At 34.2% G+C, this 8,305-nt stretch overlaps 1 pseudogene; it reads right to left on the reverse strand.

The window, feature by feature from the left end:
- On the reverse strand, positions 7,212-8,094 carry LOC110259728 (annotated as a pseudogene).

Here is an 8,305-nt window from a genome sequence, read left to right on the forward strand (position 1 = left end):
TTTACAAGGTCTTGATTTTCCCATGTAAGCATCCTGGACCTTCCCCTCCCCATCCCCAAGCAGACAGTGTTCCTCCCTAAGAAACTGAGCAAGCAAGGTTACAGAAGCAGAACCGATAAGCAATGCTGGGTACATGATTAGCAGGGCTGCTGGCTTGGACATAGGGCACACAGTTGTTACCTTATTACAAGAAGGGTGATATAGTGGGGAGCATAGCTGGAAAGGCTTTCAGCTGCCTTTTTAGCCAAAGGGGGGTTGTTCTTTAGTTAAAACTCTTATTTCAAATTGAGTTAATTAGAAATAAAAGAAAAAAAAACAGATTTAATAACAAAAACAGAACTTCAGAAACATTTAGATCAGTGTCCTAAAATTTATTGTACATATTATTGGTATCTCAGAAAGATAGACTTAAAAAGCATTTAAATCATAACAGCCAAAAATTAAAAATAAAACCTGGAACTATAAAACCCCAAAGTAAGTAATGTTCAGAAACTGTAAGAAGCATAAACATTCACTGATGCCAATACATATAATGAAATTACAAAAAAAAAAAATGATAAAGAGGTAAAGGTAGCCAAAGGAAAAGCTTTATTATGACAGTGGAATAGATTTAATTAATGCAGATTTCAATTCAGAAACTAGGACAGAAAGAATGGATTACATCTTTTAAAGATCAGGCCAAAACAAATATCAATATAAAATGCTTTGAAATAATTCTGCAAAACAGAAAGTGAAATTTAAAAAAATTTTTTTAAAACAAATTTAAGGGAAAATATAGTACCTGCAAATTTGCAAATAAGAAATATTAAAGAAAGCTCTTCTACTGGGAGAAAATAATACAGATTATAATTTAGATCAGCACAAAGAATGAACAGATCTCAAAATGGAAAATAAGACTGCTGATATTAATAGCATTTTTCCTATTTTTAAAAGCCAATTAAATTATAAATAGTTGTTAAAAACACACTATAAGTATATCATGGTATTTATAAACTATTAAGAATAAAATGGCAATAATTCAAAACAAAAGATAGGTTTATAGAAATATGAGTATTTTCTTTTCTGGATCTTACCTTTTACATGATATAGTTTAACTTCTTTAATGATAGATTGTAGTAGGTAAATTATTTATTTTGGAAACTCTACAGCTACTGCTAAAAAATTAACAAGGAATATTAAATAAAAACAAATGGTAGAGATTATGTGAAATATTAAAAACACACACAAATTCCAAAAAGCATATTAGAAGGAAAAACAAGAAATGTGAGAGAAATAAAACACAAGCAAGGCAGTGATTTTTAAATCCAGCCATATTTTTAAATCCATTATTAAAAATATACAGCAATCCAACAAATGTATAACAGTAACTATAGTTAATATAGTGTATATTTTAATTGAAAGATGCTAAGGGAGATCTTAAAAGCTCTAATTACAAGAAAAAATGTGTAACTTTGGGTGATGTTGGATGTTAACTATACCTATAGTGGTGTTCATATAAAATACCAAATCTTTATGTTGTACACCTGAAAATAATATAATGCTGTATGTCAAGTGTATCTCAACTAATCTCTCTGACTGTATTGTAAAGATTGTACTTTATGTAAATTATGCTCAATAATGTTGCTAATTTAAGAATCTGAGCATACTGAAAAATAAAAATGGTGTTCCATTAGACTCAAAATATCTATAGATGTCTATAGATATATGCCATGAGTAATTATTCTGTCATGTAAATGTCATGTTAAATCTTAAATGTAAAAGTATGCATATAACAGCATTCTATGATGCATTATTAGTGACCAAAAGTGGGGACTGTGGCACAGTCTGGCTTGATGCTCTACAAGTGCATTTCTATTTCACTGATATACAGTAAACACCATTCCCTAACCTTCTCATAAGTAAATTTGGTCATGTGGATTGACATGTGGATAGATGCAATGTGTCTCTTATATGTTGAGGCTCTTAAGAGTGTCTTGGTTTCCTTATTTTAAGTCTGTCTTTCCTTTTCAGCTTTCTGCATGCTGAAGATCCAACATGATACTACAAAGAGGAACTAGGAACTGCAGAACTTCTGATTGCAGATGAAAGCAATCAGAATTTATTCATCACTGACTGCAAAAATTGTACTGTGATATGTTTTTGAGATGCTTCTTTATTTTGTTAACCACTAATATATTTGAGGAATTATCTCAGTTTTTAGATTTGTTTTCAGGGGATGGTGATATTTAATCAAATAAAGAAATACCCAATTCATTATCTCAATGATCAGGATTAGATCAGTCAAATCCAATAGACAATGGACATGCAATTTGTCCCAGTCTGTAACAGACAAAGGTTATTTGAGGCAACCCATGAGTGCAGTTCTTATTTTTAAATCAACAAGAGGGAACCCCCACAGTGATACCAAATCAGTCCTAATAGAGTATAGAGTGTCAATGTGTGGGAGGCATGCTGTAAAGAGTAAAGAGAAGGCTTAAAGTGCAAAAAAAAAAAAAAAAAAAAGGAATGCAGTTTTAGAAACAGTGACAGTGTTTCAAATTGTCAAAGAATCTCAAAATAGGAAGAAATGAATATGAAGATAAATAGAAGTGGATATTTGGGTTTCTAATTTCATACCTGAAGTTTTACTTCCACACTTGTCTGATAGTTGCCAAAATGGAAAATGGCTTTTTACAGAAAATTCTCTTTTTTGTTTTCCTATCTTAGATAATCTTGTTTAAAATGCTTATTTTTAAGATTTCTTGTGTTTTGAGTCAGCTAGATGCCTTCCCTAATGCCTAAGTAGACATTCTAAAAGTGAGTAGAACTATCTAGATTTTTATCAGCAGATACAATGTGCTTTAAGTTCCACAAGAGTTAATCTAAGGACAGAATGTTCTACTTCTGAAAAGGGATCTCACAACCCACTATACTGAAGAGAACAAGCATATCATGTTCATGTGATAAATTGTGAGACACATTTTTGTAAAGGTATGAAAATTCTAGGTTTGGATGAATTATGGGAATAAAAACAGGGAAGACAAGTCCACACTGATTATTAAGGTATGAAATACAATAAATATGAACAATTTTAACTTTTTCTGGAAAATACTACTAGATGAGTAAGTAGTATTTTCCACTAAGGTTCCACCCCTCTTTAGAGGAGTGGGAGTTTTCCCAGAAGGGGCTGACCAGGACAGGTCATATACAGAAAATGTAGATTTAAACAATTCAGGTAATTGCCAAACAGAAGCAGTCTTCTAGAAATTAAATTGATACACAAGAGAAGATGTTTCCCAGGGTAAGCATAACTACTTACTGTTTAAAAGCAGCCAATGTTTGAAGCTAAGAATATTGTAGAATGACAGTGACTTCCTGACCCAAAAGCAATGTAAAAGTTTACAGATTAAAAAACACTTACATTGACATAGATATCTTTATGCAGATCCATGTGGGTAAGCTATAATTTTGCTATTATAACTCTTTATATAATAATAGTTATAAATCTGAGGTTAAAGATACAAAAAACAAAATACAAAATTATGAAATTCTGAGATCTTTATCTGAAAACAAATTAATGGCTTATGCTAACAAATATGATTCTTAACTTTCTTAATGATAAGGTAAAATAAAATTAGATATAAGTCAAATTACAGTAATCATGATATTTATAATTAAAATATTTGCTTAAGGTAATTTTGAAAACTAGCATTAATGGAAATAGGGAAATATGACAGAATAGTTGTTGGTTCAGTTTTATTTATCAAAGTATTAAGATAGAAACAATAGCTCATGGGGATGGAAGGTGGAAATGGAAGTAGATTTAATGAAAAGGCAAATATATATTGGTTTGGGGAAGTTAGAGAATAAATGTTAATAAATTGTGAAGAGAATTGTCATTGTGTTGACTGCCCGATATTGAGTGACATGAACAGGAAGTGAAGTAAGACAGTATGTGTGCTTGTGTGTGTTTTAGTGCCATTCATGTACTTTGGCAATTTGCATGTCCAGAGTAACTAATAATAGTATTTAAAGTTAGATTTCTTAGATAAAATTACAAAGGAAAAATAGAGGAAAGGAGTTGTATTTTGCTGCAAGAAAACTATATGATAATGGATCACAGAATCTCAGATAGGTAAAGAGAAAAATATTTTAAAATATTGTGATGAATGGGCCATATTTATGGATAGAGTTAAAGATAATTATTTTATTTTTAAAATTTATTTACTATATATATATATATCATTTTGACTGTATAGCATGGTGACCCAGTTACAAATACATGTATACATTCTATTTTCTCATATTATCCTGCTCTATCAGAAGTGACTAGACATATTTCCCAGTGCTGCACAGCAGGATCTCATTGCTAATCCACCCTGAAGGCAACATTCTGCATCTATTTACCCAAAGTTCCTGGTCCCTCCCACTCCCTCCCCTTCCCCCTTGGCAACCACAAGGCTATTCTCCAAGTCCTTGATTTTCTTTTCTGTAGAAAGTTTCCTTTGTGCCCTATATTGTATTCCAGATACAGTTGATATCATATGGTATTTGTCTTTCTCTTTCTGACTTACTTCACTCAGGACGAGAGTCTCTGGTTCCATCCATGTTGCTGAAAATGGCATTATTTTGTTCTTTTTCATGGCTGAGTAGTATTCCATTGTGTATATATACCATTTCTTCCCTGTCAATGGACATTTGGGTTGTTTCCATGTCTTGGCTATTGTGAATAGTGCTGCAATGAACATGTGGGTGCATGTATTTTTTTTAAGGAAAGTTTTGTCTGGATATATGGCCAAGGGTGGGATTGCTGGGTCATATGATAGTTCTATGTATAGATTTCTAAGATACCTCCCTACTGTTCTCCATAGTGGCTGTACCAGCTTACATTCCCACCAACAGTGCAGGAGGGTTCCCTTTTCTCCACAACACTTCCAGCACTTGTTATTTTTGTACTTATTAATGATGGCCATTCTGACTGGTATGAGGTGGTATCTCATGGTGCATTTCTCTGATAATCAGGGCTGTTGAGCATTTTTTAAGAGCTTGTTGGCCATCTGTAAATCTTCCTTGGTGAAATGTCTATTCAGGTCTTTTGCTGATTTTTCAATTGGGTGGTTGGCTTTTTGGCTGTTGAGTTGTATAAGTTATGTGTATATTTTAGAGATTAAGCCCTTGTCCATTGCATCATTTGAAACTATTTTCTCCCATTCTGTAAGTTGTGGTGCAGTGGAAATGAATCAGAATAGGAACCATGAGGTTGCAGGTTTGATCCCTGGCCTCACTCAGTGGGTCAAGGATCCAGCATTGCTGTGAGCTGTGGTGTAGGCCAGTGCCTACAGCTCTGATTGGACCCCTAGCCTGGGAACCTCCATATGCTGGGGGTGCAGCCCTAAAAAGACTCCCAAAAAAGTATTTTTTTTAATCCTCTGGAATAAGTTCTGTGTCCTTTAGGGGGCAGGATTTTTTTTTAATTTAAAATATTTATTATTTTATTTTACAAAACTGTAGCAATGAGATGTAATCTTACAAAAATAGTATTCACCCAAGAATGATTATTACATGTGTTTGTTCAAGAATGTTTACTAAGAGTGTTTCTAATAGCACAAAAGACAACTGGGAACAAATGGAAGGTGCTCTCAGTTGGAACATATTAGACACTGGAGTATATTGTCTGTATAACACTGCACAGCCTCTAAAGACAATATTTTAGAGCCACTTTGCTGAAGAAATCCCAAGCATTCCTGACATGTGAGATAAAATATATAGGGTATAAAACATATCTCTTTTTGGTCAAATAAAGAAGGATAGCATCCATAACTTCATATAATATTCTACATGTGCAGCATTGTAGTAGATGTATATGCACATTAGTAGTATCTGGGAGGATGTGGATTAGATGAGAATATTGGCTTTTTCTGCAGTGGTGGGATTTCAAATAGTTTCTGACTTATTTGCTTTATGTGGCATCACATCACGGTTGTGGCAACACCAGATCCTTTACCCACTGTGCCAGGCTGGGGATTGAACCCAGGCCTCCACAGCAACTCCAGCCACTGCAGTCAGATTCATAACCCACTGCACCACAGTGGGAACTCATAAAGAAAAGCATTTTAATGAATCACCATATATGTGGTGTATTACTTTCCTAGATCTACTATAACAAATGATCACAAATTGAGTGGCTTAAAACAACAAAAATTTAGTCTCACATTTCTAGAAGCCAGAGTCCAAAATCACACTGTTGGCTGGAATTCCCTCCAAAGGCTCTAAAGGGAGAACCACTCCTGCTTTTGTTAGCTTTTAGTGGCTCTTGAACACCCTGGCTTCATGGCTGCATCAGTTGTAATCACTGACTCCATCTTCACATGATGTTCTTTTCTGTATCTCTGTACATCTTGTCTAAACTTCATTTCTCTTTCTTCCCATTATAAGAACTAAGAACACTGATTATAGGATTGAATGTTCACCTTAAACTGGGATGAGATCATTTCAAAATCCTTAATTTAATTACAGATGCCACAGTCTTTATGTTTTTCCAAATCAGTTAACATTTGCAGGTTCTAAATTGACATATATTTAGAGGGGCCAACATTCAACCTAACATGCATAGTTTATAGTGAAAATTCCAGAAACATCTAATACTAAACAGACATTACCAAAGCCAAACGTGAAGCTACAAGAGGGAGGAAATGATGTTAGGAAAGAACAATCAGTGTTGTCTTAAAGGAATGTGGATAATTGCGAAACACAGAAACAAGGAAAAACACAATCAACCATTAAGATAACCCTGATCCACCATCTTAGCTGCTGCTGTTTTATGTTTGTTTGTTTGTTTGTTTCTCATTGTCTAATACAATCATAGGTACAGAAAAAGCAACAGATATATCTGAAGCAATGGGAAAGTTAAAATTTCTCACAGAGCATAACCCTAATCCCTGGTTATATGACTCTTTCAGTTAACTGTCATTGCTCAGACAATCTCTTAACTCACTAGTTTCCAGTAAGAGAAAAGATGGATCTTCAGCTTAGATCATTATCATGGGGATAATTTGTGCTTTGATTACACAGAAGCCCTTAATGCTATGAAACTAAGGTCCTTTAACATAGTGTGAGTTTGCAGTGATGATATTAACTATCTTTATATAAACATAGAAACAAAAGTAGATCTTTTCTGTTTGTATTATATGACAAACATATGCAAATCCCTTCTGTAAGGTCAAGTCTTTGAATCAGGTTAGTAACTTGGTTAGTAGTTTTCTCAGTGCCACCATGATGTCTTTGTTCCTCAGAGTATATACCATGGAATTCAACATTGGAACAAAATTGTGTAGAAAAATAGATCAGTTTCCCAGCCCCTTCAGCTTGATTTGGTTTGAGTTGCAAATTAGTGATGGTTGCTGTTTTATTAGAATGGAACCACAACAGTCAGGTAGGAAGAGCATTTGGAGAAGGCTTTAGCCCATGCTCTGGCTGATGACAGTTTCAGAATGTTGGGGATAATGTGGCCATAGGAGACAACAGAAATGGAAGCATGATAAATGTCACAGAAACCTCATAGACCTCTATCTCATCACAAATGCATCCCCATGAGCAAGTTTGGGTATTGTGGGGAGGTCACAGAAGAAATGCTTAACTGTGTTGGACCCACAAAAGGGCAGAGGTAGAATCTGCCACATTTTCCCAATTATGAAAGGAACTCCACTGAGCCAGGAGGTGGTGACCAGCTGGACACAGAGCTTGTGGTTCATGACTAGACATAGTGCTGAGGGTTACAAATGGCCACATAGCCATCATAGGCCATCACTGTCAGAAGAAGACACTCTGAGCCTCTGAACATAAGAAAAAACACATTGGTATAGCACAGGCAGTGAAACAAATGTGTCCCTTCTGGGTCAAAATGTCCATTAGCATTCTTGGAATAGTGAAAGTTACATAACAGATTTCTAAAAAGGAAAAATTTTTGAGAAAAAATACATGGGAGTGTGGATAGGAGGGTTATCAGTATTATGACACTATTTCATGACAGGATGGTCAGGTAGATGACTAAAAAATCACAAAAATGATTCACTGGAGGTTGGGAATATCAGAAAAGTCCAAGAGAACAAATTCCATCATTGTAGTTATGTTTGATTTTTTTAATTTTAGTTTATTCACCATCTGCAGATATGGTAAATTCAAGATGGTCATTTAATAAATACATTTGAACTACATTTCCTCTTCTCTTAACTGAATTAGATGTCTGTCTCTGTATAATCTCTTAAATTTTTAATAATGTTTACTTTTTTCCATTGTAGCTGGTTTTTAGTGTTTCGTCAATTTCCTA

This window comes from Sus scrofa, chromosome 2, assembly GCF_000003025.6.
Source record: "Sus scrofa isolate TJ Tabasco breed Duroc chromosome 2, Sscrofa11.1, whole genome shotgun sequence".
Classification (NCBI taxonomy): Eukaryota; Metazoa; Chordata; class Mammalia; order Artiodactyla; family Suidae; genus Sus; species Sus scrofa.